The sequence below is a fragment of the Cherax quadricarinatus genome, chromosome 20, assembly GCF_038502225.1.
Source record: "Cherax quadricarinatus isolate ZL_2023a chromosome 20, ASM3850222v1, whole genome shotgun sequence".
NCBI classification, from domain to species: Eukaryota; Metazoa; Arthropoda; class Malacostraca; order Decapoda; family Parastacidae; genus Cherax; species Cherax quadricarinatus.
In genome coordinates, this window is record NC_091311.1 from 32293802 (window position 1) to 32310749 (window position 16948).

Here is a 16948-nt window from a genome sequence, read left to right on the forward strand (position 1 = left end):
TGTATTCGACGTACGCAATACTGAGTCACTTTCTGCATGTCATTTTAGCTAGTCAGATGTACATTAGTCATTGCTTGCTAGGCTGAGTTCACCAGCCTGGTACGGAGTTGCTAACAAGGTGCTAAGGTGATTTGACGTTTCAGAGCGAGGGTGAACTGCTTGACTAATCTTGCCTCAGACGGTCACACACTCTCAGGCTACTCCCCCTCAAGGAAGGTTCCTTGATGTTGGTGAGGGGATCTTGATTTAGGGAATTGGATCTGTGCACCAGTTCCCCGAATTAAGCCTGAATGCCTTCCACATCCCCCCCCCCAGGCGCTGTATAATCCTCCGAGTTTAGCGCTTCCCCTTGATTATAATAATCTCAGGCTACTCACTGGCTCACACGGTAGCAGTTCTGTTATGGTGTAAGCCTTAACGCTTCCACTATAGCTGTATATATAGCGGGAATGTTCTAATACTCACTCTCTGAAACTTAATGCACAATTAAGTTGAACTTGTCCTTGAACTCAGTAAACAGTTGTAAATAACTGACTCACGAAATCGTAATGAGACAATTGCAAACAAACCATACCACGGGCGGGGTTAGAACCCGCGATCAGAGAATCTCAAAACTCCAGACCGTCGCGTTAGCCACTGGGCCAACACGTGGTATGGTTTTTTCAGTTGTAAATAGCCTGAATATGGTGGTGGGAATATATATATTTAGCGAAAAAGTAATCTTCTGTATATACTTCATCCATCAGTTGTCATTGCCATTTGACTGCGCTTACGCTGGTAACTGCACTCTTTCAAAAATACTTGTGCTCCTGCTATGCATCCCATATCCTTCCTGTGGCTGGTAGTGGCTGGTGTATTGCGCATCTCAGTTCCATCCTGTGGACGGTAGCAAGTAGTTTATTGTGTGCGCCGTATCCATCCTGTGGACGGAAGAAGCTAATTTATTTCGCACACCATATGCATCCTGTGGACGGTAAAGTAAGAGCAAATGGATACAAAAAGGGTTATAACTAGGCTCTTATTTAGGACAAACTGGCAAATATCTTGAGACCAGAGTTAAACAATATAAATATGCAGTATCGAATGGACAAAAATCCGGTGCTTTGTTCATTCATTTAATCGGTAGAGGACATTGTGTACATTACACTTACTTCCTGTAATTCTAACAGTTCAAGGAAATATTAAGATATCTCTTATCAAGCATGATGTACAACATAATCAAATTTGAATTCTAGAATGTATGAACTTGACAATTTTATAGCCCAGGATATTTTTCATAATCTTAAAAAAAATATTTTCCACAAAAATATAGCGTATTCTTTGTCAGGCGAACAATTAACCTGATGTTAGACAGATGTATGCATGTGACAGGTTTGTGTGAGATGTCACCTTCTCTGACTGAGGTGTCACCTCAGTGATTAACATTTAAAATGTATTTTTCCTGCCTCCTCTTCCTATTCCTCTGAAGATATGTGTGGAAACACATGAAAGTGCTCAGGTTTTATTTCCTATTTTCACTGTCGAAGGTCACACATAATAGCTCCATTCTGTGTGTGTATTATCTAAGATGTCACAGGACCTCTTCTCAGCGATTAGAAGCTAAGGACTGGCTATTAAACCACCTAGTTTCCTACATCCTGGTATTCGCAAACTTGGAGGCCCAGGCTACCCGACCTCATATGGGGTGGGGTGTGGCGGCATGTGGGTGTGTGATATTCAGCCGTGGCTCTCGCATTTCTGAGAGACGCTAGAGGACTCACGCTACTATCCTCTGAGAAAACTTATTCTCGTTTCTCTTGTTGCTACCTTTGCAACTTTGCACAGCTCTTGATGACGCACTGAGAAGTATGAAAGTACATGAGCTAAAGATTTTCACCCCCTGTGGCTTATCTTGCATATATATATATAGATATATATATATATATATATATATATATATATATATATATATATATATATATATATATATATATATATATATGTCGTGCCGAATAGGCAGAACTTGCGATCTTGGCTTAAATAGCAACGCTCATCTTGCCATATAGGACAAGTGAAAATTTGTGTATGCAATAATTTCGCCAAAATCATTCTGAACCTAACGAAAAAAATATATTTCACTGTGTTTGTTTAGTACTAAATTATTGTAAACGTACTTAAAATATATTTATTTGGGTTAGGCTAAAATAAATTGCTCTTGTTATAATAAGGTTAGGTAAGTTTTCTAAGATTCTTTTGGTGCAAAATTAAAACTTTTTACATTAACATTAATGAAAAAAATATATCTTTAAACGTCTAAGAGAAAATTTCAGAAAGAACTTAATTTTAAATGAGTTCTTGCTAATTGACCAGTTTTACATATTCGGCACGACATATATATATATATATATATATATATAATATACATATACCTGGAGAGGCTTCCGTGGATCATGAGTGTGTGTGTGCTGTGCGTATACTTACCTAATTGTGGTTGCAGGGGTCGAGTCATAGCTCCTGGTCCCGCTTCTTCACTGGTCGCTACTAGGTCACTCTTCCTGCTCCATGAGCTTTATCATACCTCTTCTTAAAGCTATGAATGACTCCTGCCTCCACTATATCACATCCCAGACTATTAAACTTCCTGACAACTCTGTGACAGAAGAAATGCTTCCTAACATCCATGTGATTCATTTGAGTCTTCAGCTTCCAGTTGTGACCCCTTATTGTTGTGTCCCATCTCTGGAACATCCTGTCTCTGTCCACCATGTCAATTCCTCTCAGTATTTTATATGTCGTTATCATATCTCCCCTGTCTCTCCTGTCCTCCAGTGTCATCAGGTCGATTTCCCTTAACCTCTCCTCGTAGGACATGTTCCTTAGCTCTGGGACTAGTCTTGTTGCAAACCTTTGCACTTTCTCTAATTTCCTTACGTGCTTGGCTAGGTGTGGGTTCCAAACTGGTGCTGCATACTCCAATATAAGCCTGAAATAAATGTTGTACAGGGTCCTGAACTTTTCCTTATTGAGATGTTGGATTGCAGTTCTCAGGTTTGCTAGGCAGTTATTTGGTTGATGTGCGCCTCAGGAGATGTGCCCAGTGTTATACTCACCCCGAGATCCTTTTCTTTGAGTGAGGTTTGTAGTCTCTGGCCCCTTAGACTGTGCTCCATCTGTTGTCTCCTTTGCCCTTCCCCAATCTTCATGACTTTGCTCTTGATGGGGTTGAACTCCAGGAGCCAGTTTCTGGACATTTCCTGCAGCCTGTCCAGATCCCTTTGTAGTTCTGCCTTGTCCTCGTCCAATTGAATTCTTCTCATCAACTTCGCATCATACGAAAACAGACACACTTGAGAGTCTATTACTGCCATCAGAGCATTCATATGTATCAGAAACAGCACCGGTCCTGGGGCTGACCCTTGTGGAACCCCGCTCGTCACAGGCGCCCACTCTGACACCTCGTCACATACCATGACTCGCTGATATCTTCGCGAGAAATATTCCCTAATCCACTGCAGTGCATTCCTTGTTATACCTGTCTGGTTCTCCAGCTTATGCACTAATCTCTTGTGAGGAACTGTGTCAAAAGCCTTTTTACAGTCGAAGAAAATGCAATCTACCCACCTCTGTATCTCTTGTCATACTGCTGCCACCCAGTGAAAGAACTCCAGTAGGTTCGAAACACAAGATTTCCTTTCCCTGAAACCGTGCTGGTTGTCGTTGACAAGCTCATTCCTTTCTAGGTGCTTCACCACACTTCTCCAGATAATTTTCTCCATGACTTTGCATACTATACATGTCAGTGACACTGGTCTGTAGTTTAATGCTTCGTCTGTCTTCTTTTTTTAAAAACTAGAACTACATTTGCTCTTTTCCATACCTTAAGTAGTCGCCCTGTTTCGATAGATGTGTTGAAGACTGTTGTTTGTGACACACATACAGCATCTCAGCTCCCTCTCTCAGGACCCATTAAGAGATGTTATCCGACCCCATCGCCTTTGAGGTATCTAGCTCGCATAGCAGCCTCTTCACTTCTTCTTCGATTGTATGAATTGTGTCCAACACTTGATGGTGTAACCTACCTCTCCGTCTTTCTGGAGTCCCTTCTGTCTCCTCTGTGAACACTTCTTTGAGTCTCATGTTGAGCTCCTCACATACTTCTCGGTGATTTCTTTCATTTTCCCCTCCTTCCTTCCTCAGCCTGATTACTCGGTCCTTGACTGTTGTTTTCCTCCTGATGTGGCTGTACAACAGCTTCAGATCAGATGTGGCTTTCGCTGCTATGTCATTTTCGTATTGTGCATATTCATTTCTGCCTCTACGACTGCTCTCTTTATTGTTCAATACTTCTTCCATTCTCTAGCACACTTGGTTTTAGCCTCTCTGCAACTTGTGGTGAACTAAGGGCTCATCTCGGCTCATCTCGTTATTTCTGTTACCCTTGGGTACAACCCTCTCCTCACCTTCCTTGCATATTGTTGTCATATATTCCATCATCTCAATTACTGACTTCCCTGCCAGTGCTCTGTCCCACTGAACTTCATGCAGGAAATTCTTCATTCCTGTGTAGTCTCCTCTCTTGTAGTTCGGCTTCATTCATCCTGCCCTTCCTGCTTCCCTCTCCACATGTAACTCTAGTATTCGAAGTTGAGAACAACGTGGTCACTGGCCCCGAGAGGTATTTCCTACGTAATGTCCTCAATATCTGCACTGCTCAAGGTGAATACTAGGTCCAGTCATGTTGGTTCGTTCTCTCCTCTCTGTTTGGTAGTGTCCCTTACGTGGTGGTACATGAGGTGTGTGTGTATGTACTCACCTAATTGTGGTTGCAGGGGTCGAGACTCAGCTCCTGGCTCCGCCTCTTCACTGATCGCTACTAGGTCCTCTCTCTCTCTCTCTGCTTCCTAAGCTTTGTCATACCTCGTCTTAAAGCTATGTATGGTTCCTGCCTCCACTACATCACTTGTTAGGCTGTTCCACTTCCTGACGACTCTGTGACTGAAGAAGTACTTCCTAACATCCCTGTGACTTGTCTGAGTCTTCAGCTTCCAATTGTGGCCCCTTGTTTCTGTGTCCCCTCTCTGGAACATCCTGTCTCTGTCCACCTTGTCTATTTCACGCATTATTTTGTATGTTGTTATCATGTCTCCCCTGACCCTCCTGTCCTCCAGTGTCGTCAGTCCGATTTCTCTCAACCTTTCTTCGTAGGACATTCCCCTGAGCTCCGGAACTAGCCTTGTTGCAAACCTTTGTACTTTCTCTAATTTTTTGACATGCTTGACCAGGTGTGGGTTCCAAACTGGTGCTGCATACTCCAGTATGGGGCTGACGTACACAGTATAGTGTCTTGAACGATTCCTTACTAAGGTATTGGAACGATATTCTCAGGTTTGCCAGGCGCCCATGTGCTGCAGCAGTTATCTGATTGATGTGTGCCTCCGGAGACGTGCTCGGTGTTATGGTCACCCCAAGACCTTTCTCCTTGAGTGAGGTTTGCAGTCTTTGTCCACCTAGCCTATACTCTGTCTGCGGTCTTCTTTGCCCTTCCCCAATCTTCATGACTTTGTATTTGGCAGGGTTGAATTCGAGAAGCCAGTTGCTGGACCACGTGTCCAGCCTGTCCAGGTCTCTTTGTAGTCCTGCCTGATCTTCATCCGATTTAATCCTTCTCATTAGCTTCACATCATCTGCAAACAGGGACACTTCAGAGTCTATCCCTTCCATCATGTCATTCACATATATCAAAAATAGCACTGGTCCTATGACTGACCCCTGTGGGACCCCGCTCGTCACAGGAGCCCACTGTGATACCTCATCATGTACCATGATTCGTTGTTGCCTCCCTGTCAGATATTCTCTGATCCATTGCAGTGTCCTTCCTCGTATATGCGCCTGATCCTCCAGCTTCTGCATTAATCTCTTGTGAGGAACTGTGTCGAAGGCCTTCCTGCAGTCCAGGAAAATGCAATCAACCCACCCCTCTCTCTCGTGTCTTATTTCTGTTTCCTTGTCATAAAACGCCAGAAGGTTTGCGAGACAGGATTTGCCTTCCATGAATCCGTGCTGGTTGTTGTTCTTAATCTTTCGTTCCAGGTGCTCCACCACTCTCCACCTGATAATCTTCTCCATGACTTTGCATACTATATACGTCAGAGACACTGGTCTGTAGTTTAGTGCCTCGTTTCTGTCTCCTTTCCTAAAAGTGGGAACTGCATTTGCCGTCTTCCATACCTCAGGTAGTTGCCCAGTTTCAAGGGATTTTTTGAAGAGTGTGGTTAGTGGCATGCACAGCATCTCTGCTCCTTCTCTAAGGACCCACGGGGAGATATTGTCCGGATCCCTCGCCTTTGAGGTATCGAGGTCACTTAGCAGCTTCTGCACCTCCTCCTCCGTTGTTTGTATGTCATCCAGCACCTGTTGGTATATTTCCTGTTGGTGTTCCCCTCTGTGTTGTCTTCTCAGAGCCATTCTTGTCTCTACTGTAAATACTTCCCTAATTCTCAAGTAGAGCTTCTCGCATACCTCGTGATCGTTTCTTGCTAGTTCCCCACCTTCTTTCCTCAGCCTGTGTGTGTGTGTGTGTGTGTGTGTGCGTGTACAAGTAAGGCTTTATCTGTTATAATCAAATTTAGAGTATTTGCTCAAAATATTTTGCAAGCTATTTTCGATAAAAAAAAATATACCTCGCCATATCGTACAGGTCACTGTCTCGTTTAGTTCGATATTCCTCACCATTTTTTTATTTATTGTTTTGAAAATTTTAAGCTTTGTGGGATGTTTATGTAAACTATATCCGAAATTTTAGAATTTGAAAAAAGTGTCGTTTCTTCATTTAAGCTGTGTGAAAAAGCTTAAAAAGCACACCTTACGATGCGATGATACCTTTTCTGTCTGAAGTGGTTGGAAGGGTACGCCAGTAAAAGGCGTAGATCAAATGATTCAAACCCGCATGATAGGGGTGATTAGGGGTGGTGAAGTATGGATGATGAGTGGTGACAAGGGGTAAGGTTTTGAGATGATATGGTTGTGACGGGTCGGATGTGGTTACGGAGGGGTGATGTGGGTAAGGGGTGATAGGATACCGGCAGTAGGGAGAGAGGAAGATGATGGATTGTGATGGGGAAGCTTTAAGAAAGTGTCGATAAAGAGAAGATGGAGCACAAGTGTGGTTGAAGGAGGAATGATGGAGTTGGTAGTGTATGGAAGATGATGGAGTACATGAAGGAAAACTAATGGTTCTGGTGAGAAAATGATGAAGATGATGGCGGAGAAGGAATGGTGGAGAAGTAATGATGGAGTTGAAGGTGGAGAAGTAATGACTGAGATGATAGTAGAGGAAGAATAATAAGACTAATGGCGATGAATGAACAACGGTGGTGTAATTGTCACAGTGAGCACCATTCATCCTTCAAAGCACTGTTCATTCTACAAAGAGGATCACTATCTCCAGAAAATAGTTTCAGTTCGCTTAATCAGTCTCCTAAATGACTGGATAAAAGGTTCAGAAGAAATACCCTTTGACTGCAAGATGATCTTCAGAGTATTAGTGAATCTCTCTCTCTCTCTCTCTCTGAGTAGAAAAAAAGGCATAAATTCGGACAGTTAGGTAAATAAACACATAAGCAGCCCTCTGAATAATATATTTTTAAGATTTTTTTCGATCGACAAGAACTTTATCAAACTAAACGTAGCCAAAAAATTTCTCATCATTCCTCTGTGTGAACGCAGAGGAATGTCATACAGGACTCTCTCCTAAATAAAGCAACCTATTCAGCTTGCAAGATTTTATTCCGAGAATAAAATAAATATTAATATTATGTGAAGATATATTAAAATTGTAGCAGAGAGGCAAAAAATGCTGGATTACGAATTTTAGAGACTCAGTATATTATATAATTAAATCCTCGATGTATTGATACATTACCAGTTCGACTGTTTACGTTCAGAAAGTCCTCTCTCTCTGTGTGGGTCTCCTTATATTCTTAAATTATCGTCTAGTGAATGCATGAAGTTAGTATCTACGTGCCGTCAGCTAATGTATCATTCTTTCCTCGAAATGCTTTTCTGTCTTTGTCATGTGTTCTTTAACAAACATCCTTTCTTTAATTTGTTTATAAACTTATTCTTTCAAGTTTGATATATCACTGTAATATTTTTCTGATGTTGATGATGGCTAATTGTTACGGTAACCTTGTAATAAAGCATAGAAGAAAAGTGTTTTTACTTGTTTATTCCCCCCCACACACGCACATACACACAGGACCCTGTACACCGTGTATGTCAGTCCTATATTAGAGTATACAACACCAGTTTGGAATCCACACCTAGCCATGCGCGTAAGGAAATTAGAGAAAGTGAAAAGATTTGCAACAAGACTAGTTCCGGAGCTAAGGGGCATGCCCTTCGAGGAGAGGTTAAAGGAAATCGACCTGACGACACTGGATGACAGGAGAGATAGGGGGGGGCGGATATGAGAACGGCACATAAAATACTGAGAGGAATTGACAAGGTGGAAAGAGACAAGATGTTTCAGAGATGGGACACAGAAACAAGGAGTCACAATTGGAAATTGAAGACTCTTATGAGTCAAAGGGACGTTAGGAAGTATTCCTTCAGTCATAGAGTTGTCAGGAAGTGGAACAGCCTAGGAAGTGACGTAGTGGAGGCGGGAACCATATATAATTTTAAGATGAGGTTTGATAAAGCTCATGGAGCAAGGAGAGAGAGGACCTAGCAGCGATCAGTGAAGAGGCGGGGCCAGGAGCTATGAAGGAACCCCTGCAACTACAAATAGGTGAGTACAAATAGGTGAGTACACACATACTCGTATGAGAAGTGGTAACAATTCTAAAAATAATTTTTGAGGTTCATTGCAGGTGACAGGATTTGACGAAATAACTTATCACAAGCCTGGTGCTCCGGGGTATGGGGAAACATTGCTAAGCTTCGGCTAGGTGTCCACACTTTTCTGGGATCTATTTGGTTGGCGAAAGTATTGTGTACTTATTTGCAAAGTGCCCAGGGTCGAATTCCGCTCTGGACTAACAGATACTCCGACACATGAACACACACATACATATATTCACACACACACACACACACACACACACACACACACACACACACACATACATACATACACACACATGTACCAACACGTAAGGGACACTACCCAAGAAAGAGGAGAGGATGAATCAGCAAGACTGGACCTAGTATTCACCTTGGGTAGTGGACCAGTGACCACATGGTTCTGAGCTTCGAATACAGGTGGAGAGGGAAGTAGGAAGGGCAGGACGAATGAAGCCAAACTTCACAGGCATGAAGAATTTCCTGCACGAGGTTCAGTGGGACAGAGCACTGGCAAAAAAGTCAGTAAATGAGATGATGGAATGTGTAATAACAATATACAAGGAAGCTGAGGAGAGGTTTGTGCCAATGGGTAACAGAAATAACGAGAAAGCCAGGGTGAGTCCTTGGTTCACCCAAAGGTGTAGATAGGCAAAAACCAAGTGTACTAGAGAATGAACGAAATGTAGAAGGCAAAGGTAGGACCCAGGAGAATAAGGAGACCTCTCGTAGAGCAAGAAATGAGTATGCACAGTTAAGAAGGGGGATCCAACGACAGTACGAAAATGACATATCAACAAAAATCAAATCTGACATAAAGCTACTGTACAGCCACATCTGGAGGAAAACAGCCAAGGACCAGGTAATAAGGGTGAGGAAGGAAGGAGGGGAGATCACAAGAAATGACTGCAAAGTATGTGAGGAGCTCAACATGAGATTCAAAGAAGTGTTCAAAGAGGAGACAGAAAGGACTCCAGAAAGACAGAGAGAGGTCGGGTACACCATCAAGTGTTGGACACAATACATACACCCGAGGAAGAAGTGAAGAGGCTGCTAAGCGACCTAGATACCTCAAAGGTGATGGGGCTGAATAACATCTCTCTATGGGTCCTGAGAGAGGGAGCAGGGGTTTTATGTGTACCACTGACAACAATCTTCAACACATTATCATAACAGGGCGACTACGTGAAGTATGGAAGACAGCAAATGTAGTCCAATTTTTAAAAAAAGGAGACAGACGAACCATTAAACTGCAGACCAGTGTCACTGACAAGTACAGTATGCAAAGTCATGGAGACGATTATCAGGAGAAGAGTGGTGGAACACCTAGAAACGAATGTGCTTATCAACCACAACCAGCATGGTTTCAGGCATTGGAAATCCTGTGCCACAAAACTACTGGAGTTCTATGACAGGGTGACAGCAGTAACACAAGAAAGAGGGGTGGGAAGATTGCGTTTTCGTGGACTGTAAAAAGGCGTTTGACACAGTTCCACACAAGACATTAGTGCAAAAGCTAGAGGACCAGGCATGAATAACAGGGAAGGCACTGCAAGAGATCAAGAAATACCTGTCAAGAAGACTATAGCGAATCATGGTACGTGTCTAAGTATCAGAGTGGGCGTCTGTGACGAGCGAGGTTCCAGAGGGGTCAGTCCTAGAACCGGTGCTGTTTCTGATATATGTGAATGACAAGACGGAAGGAATAGACTCAGAAGTGTCCCTGTTTGCAGATGATGTGAAGTTGATGAGAAGAATTCAATGGGACAAGACCAAGAACTACAAAGAGATCTCGACAAGCTGCAGACCTGGTCCAGCAACTGGCTCCTGGAGCTCAACCCAATCAAGTGCAAAGTCATGAAAATTGGGGAAGGGCAAAGAAGACCCCAGACGGAGTACAGTCAAGGGGCCAGAGACTGCAAGCCTCACTCAAGGGAAAGGATCTCGGGGTAAATATAACACCGGGCACATCTCCTGAAGCGCACATCAACCAAATAACAGCTGCAACATAAAGAAGCCTAGCAAACCTAAGAATAGCATTCTGATACCTGAACAAGGAATCATTAAAAACCCTGTACACCGTGTACGTTAGACCTATATTGGAGTATGCAGCATCAGTTTGGAGCCCACACCTAGCCAAGCACGTAAGGAAATTAGAGAAAGTGCAAAGGTTTGCAACATGACTGGTCCCAGAGCTAAGGGGAATGTTCAACGAGGAGAGGATAAGGGAAGTCGACTTGACGACACTGGAGGACAGGAGAGATAGGGGAAATATGATAGTGACATGAAAAACTGAGAGGAATTGACAAGGTGGATAGAGACAGAATGTTCCAGAGGTGGGACACAGCAACAAGGGGTCACAGGGATATTAGGAAGTGGAACAGTCTGGGAGGTGATGTAGTGGAAGCAGAATCCATTCATAGCTTTAAGAAGAGGTATGATAAAGCTCATGGAGAAGGAAGAGTAATCTAGTAGCAGTCAGTGAAGAGGCGGGACCAGGAGCTGTGGCTCGACCCTTGCAAAAAAAACTAGGTGAGTACACACACACACACACACACATATATATATATATATATATATATATATATATATATATATATATATATATATATATATATAAGAACATAAGAACATAAGAACGAAGGAACACTGCAGAAGGCCTACTGGCCCATGCGAGGCAGGTCCAAGTCCCTACCGGCTTAAGCCAATGCACCCAACCTAGTCAGGTCAGGTCACATTGACTCAAGGGAGGAACACGGCAACCGACCCGTTAGCACAAGCTATCAGGTCTAACTCACACCCACCCACATCTACTCATGTATTTATCCAACCTATTTTTAAAGCTACACAACGTTCTGGCCTCTATAACGGTACTTGGGAGTTTGTTCCACTCATCCACAACTCTATTACCAAACCAGTACTTTCCTATATCCCTCCTGAATCTGAATTTTTCCAACTTAAAACCATTGCTGCGAGTCCTGTCTAGGCTAGATATTATCAGCACACTATTTACATCCCCTTTATTTATTCCTGTCTTCCACTTATAAACCTCAATCATATCCCCCCTAATTCTACGTCTTTCTAGAGAGTGCAGTTTCAGGGCCCTTAGTCTATCCTCATAGGGAAGGTTTCTGATACATGGGATCATCTTTGTCATCCTCCTTTGTACATTTTCCAGAGAATTTATATCCATTCTGTAATACGGTGACCAAAACTGTGCAGCATAATCTAAATGAGGCCTAACCAAGGATGTATAGAGTTGAAGAACAACCTGAGGACTCCTATTATTTATGCTTCTTGATATGAAGCCAAGGATTCTATTAGCTTTATTGCGAACACTTATGCACTGTTGTCTTGGTTTCAGATTACTGCTAACCAGAACTCCTAAATCTTTTTCGCAATCCGTAATATTAAGATCTACATTATTTAGTTTATATGTGGCATGGTTATTGTCCTGTCCAACATTTAGAACTTTGCATTTGTCTATATTAAACTGCATCTGCCACTTCTCCGACCACTGCATCAGTCTATTCAAATCTTCCTGGAGTGCTCGAATGTCCTCGTCAGAATGAATTCGACGGCCTATTTTGGTGTCATCGGCAAACTTGCCGATGTCGCTCTTTATGCCCTCATCTATGTCGTTTATGTAGATTGTGAACAGCAGGGGGCCCAACACTGACCCCTGTGGAACACCGCTCGTGACGCTTCCCCACTCTGATTTCTCCCCATTTATGCAAACTCTCTGCTGCCTATTTGTCAACCATGCCTCTATCCAGGAAAAAATTTCTCCTCCTATTCCATGTGCTTTAATTTTCCTCAATAGTCTCTGATGTGGGACCCTGTCAAAAGCCTTACTGAAGTCCATATACACAATATCATATTCGTTACCATGATCTACCTCCTCAAATACCTTAGTGAAAAAAGTTAATAAATTCGTAAGGCAGGAACGTCCCTTTGTAAAACCATGCTGAGATTCGTTGATTAATTTATGCTTTTCAAGGTGGCTACGAACTGCCTCGGCAATTATTGATTCCATAAATTTTCCCACTATGGAGGTTAGGCTTATTGGTCTATAGTTCGAAGCTAAGGACCTGTCACCTGTTTTGAAAATAGGTATCACATTTGCCATTTTCCACTTATCTGGCACCATGCCAGTTTGTAGTGATATGTTGAAAAGATTAGCCAAAGGTGTGCTAAGCTCCTCTTTACATTCCTTTAGAACCCTTGCATACAGTTCATCAGGGCCTGGGGATTTGTTAGGTTTTAATTTATCTATTTGCCTAAGGACCATGTCACTTGTGACCCTAATAGTGCACAGTTTATTATCGTCCTGTTCTACATAATTTATCATTACTGGAATATCACTGGTATCCTCCTGTGTAAAAACTGAGAGGAAGTATGTGTTAAAAATTCTACACATTTCCTTATCACTGTCAGTGAGCTGACCCGAGGAACTTTTGAGTGGGCCTATCTTGTCCCTGATCTTACTTCTGTATACCTGAAAGAATCCTTTTGGGTTAGTCTTCGATTCTCTTGCAACTTTAACCTCATAATCTCTTTTTGCTTTTCTAATTCCCTTTTTTATTTCTCTCTTTAACTGAATATATCGATTTCTTAATTGCCCCTCTCCTCTTTTGATTTGCCTATATATGCCTCTCTTTTGACCAATCAGATATTTTAATCTATTGTTCATCCATTTAGGATCATTTTTGTTTGATCTGATTTCCCTATTTGGAACATAATTTGACTGAGCAGCTAGAACTATGCCCTGGAAAGCATCATATCGGCAACCATCACCACCTACCTGACCCCTAGTCAGGTCATTCCAGTTCAGCCCACCTAAGTAATTTTTCAGTCCTATGAAATCAGCCAAGCGAAAGTCAGGGACGGAGACTTGATTGCCATTATTAGGGGAATTCCATGATATGTTAAAACTGAGTGATTTGTGATCACTCTCCCCAAGCTCATCATTAACCTCAAGATTATTAATTAGTGTTTCCCTACTGGCAAGAACCAAGTCAAGGAGGTTATTTCCCCTAGTTGGCTCTGTCACAAACTGTTTTAAAAAACAATCCTGGATCGTATCAAGAAAGTCACCCGACTCTAAATTTCCTGTCAAATTGCTCCAGTCAATCTGTCTATAGTTGAAATCTCCCATTAGCACAACATTTTCGTATGTAGATGCCTTACGAATTTCGTCCCATAGAAGTTTACTGCACTCCCTATCAAGATTTGGGGCCCTGTAAATCACACCCAAAATTAGTTTTTCTCGGCCCTCGAGAAGCTGTAACCAAACAGATTCAGTGGCTGACCATCAAACGAGTTGATAAGACAAATTCTTCCTGATAACCTCAGTGACTCAGCAGGAATATACGACCCTAGCTATGCCAGTGCCATCACTGAATGGGAGACTCTTGTTGCTCCAGCACCAAACCCTAGTGCAGCACTGGCTCACAAACAGTCAAGCTAGGATTGCCCGATCGCTGAAAAGGTGCTTGCTAACATGCTCAGGGCTACAACATCAGATAGGGAGACTGCCCGTCTCCAGGCTGTGAGCGCACATCACTTCGGGGACTTCCTCCAGACAGTTCCCAAATCGGCAATGGGAACACAAATCGACCCTAAGACCCTCCGTATTGCAGTGGCTCTGCCCCTTGCTGCCCCAATTCACACAGAATATTCCAGTATTTTTGGTGAAGTGCAAGCAGACCAATACGGTCTACATGGTCTTAACTGTTCCAAAACCAAGGGCTGGCATGCAAGACACAATGAGGTCAACGACATCATTAAGAGAACCCATGCTACAGCTGGATGCCCAGCCGAGAGGGAGCCCAGATCACTAGCAGCCAACAATACCCACAACCAAGCAAACCATCACGACGGGATCATCATCTATCCTTAGAAGAATGGCAAGCTCTTAGCATTGGATTATACCTGTGTGTCCACACTGGCTGATACCTATATCCATCACAATGTGGGGCGACAGAGAGGAGCTGCTGACCACAGGGAGGAGTACAAGATCAACAAGTACAAGGACATAAGCAAACAGTATCAATTTTCCCAGTGGGATCAGAGATCTTGGGATCATGGGGAAAAAATGCCACACGTTTCCTTAAAGAATTGGGTTTCAGACTCATCGACACCCCCAGGAACCCAAGGGCAGCCACTTTCATGTTCCAGCACCTCAGCGTGGCCATCCAGAGGAGAAATGCTTGCTGCATACTTGGCTCGCGTCCGGTTTTGGGAGAGCTGGAGGAAATTCATGATCTGTAATACATTGTACCACTGTTTATTATTTATTTATTTGAACATTAAAATGGTATAAAATACCGACAGATTGTTTATTTATAAATTTTAGCATACATACAGAGGTACAAAAAAATACAGATAATAGCAGCATGCCAAAGCCACTTATACTATGCATAGCATTACGGGCTGGCTTAAAATTAACTTAAGATTAACTAAGCAATGATGAAATCAGTGATAAGACATTATTGTAAACAGATAACTATAAAATACAAATGAGTATTACAAAGACAGGTCATATGGTTGCTTGCATTGCTGTTCATTCAGGTAGTGTATTAAAAAAAAAAAAAAAAAAATAACAAAGTTAGGTTTAACATTTGTGTGATATAATTGTGAGTAAGATTTAGGATATACAATTTATATGGTTCAGTTATTCAGTATTTATTTGGTTTTGAGTGAGTAAGTGAACTTTGAGAAGAGACTTGAATTTATAAACAGGTAGTGTTTCTTTTATATTTACAGGTAATGAATTCCAGATTTTAGGGCCTTTTATGTGCATTGAGTTTTTGCATAGCGTTAGATGGACACGAGGAACATCAGAGTGATCTGTGCCTTGTGTTATGGTCATGTGTTCTGTTGAGGTTGGCAAGGAGATGTTTGAGGGGAGGGTTAATATCAGCGTTAAGTGTTCTATGTATGTAATAAGTGCAATAATAAGTATGGATGTTTTGTATGGTGAGTAGGTTGAGTGTTTTGAATATTGGTGGAGTGTGCTGCCTGTAGTGAGAATTTGTTATCATTCTAACTGCAGCCTTTTGTTGGGTAATTAGTGGTCTGAGATGGTTAGTTGTTGTTGAGCCCCATGCACAAATGTTTGTGTTTTTCTGTAAATGTATTCTGTTTATTAATAAATGTTCACATAGAATATAAAATATAGGGGGAGGTAGGAGAAGAAAATATTCAAACAGCTCTGGGAAGAACCTTGAGTTTTCCCTTAGGTACGTTTATTGTCTTCTCTGAGGATGAGTCCCCCCATTCCAGCTATAGAGGTGGTACTTCCCTATATTTAAATTAATAATTTATTTATATATATATATATATATATATATATATATATATATATATATATATATATATATATATATATATATATATATAAGTAGAACCTTGGTTGTCGAATTTAATTCGTTCCAGATGTCGGTTCGACAACCAAAATGGGCTACACCCAAAGCAATTTTCCCAAAGAGAATAATGTAAGTAGAATTACTCCGTTCCAGACTCCAAATGACAATAATTGATTAAAAATGTACTACTTCATAAAGCTGTAAAAAATGAGTACTAAAAGAAACTAACTGAAATGCTGTATAGTAAATGAAAATTTAACAGCCTCTTGCCTGTCAGAGGAGAGGTAATGGCATACTGGAAGCAGCAGGCGGAGGAGAGGAGGGGGTATGTTATTGCTTTCTGGAAGGAGTGTCACCTTCTATTAATATGTCAGGCAACTGTCCTTCTGGTATTGTTTCTCTCCGCTGTCTCTTTTCACCACTAACACCTTGTTCTGGCTCACTAGTTTTTTGTCTCACTAAAGACCTGTTCAGTGAGGTTTGTTTTAGATTCCGTTTTAACACTTGTCTAAACTAAGACGTTATACTGTCATGGTACATGTTAGTTAGACGTATGGCCACTGCTTTGTCTGGACGGTATTTTTCAGCAAAGTCCTGCACTTCACCCCAATTAACACACATTTCCTTGACAAATGCAATGGGCACATCATCCTTTCCCTCCTCTTCCTCTGATGACAGCTCCTCCACTGCAATCTGTTGCTGCTTCTTCTGAAGGTTTCCAATTTTTCTGTGGTGAGTTCAATTCTATACTCCTC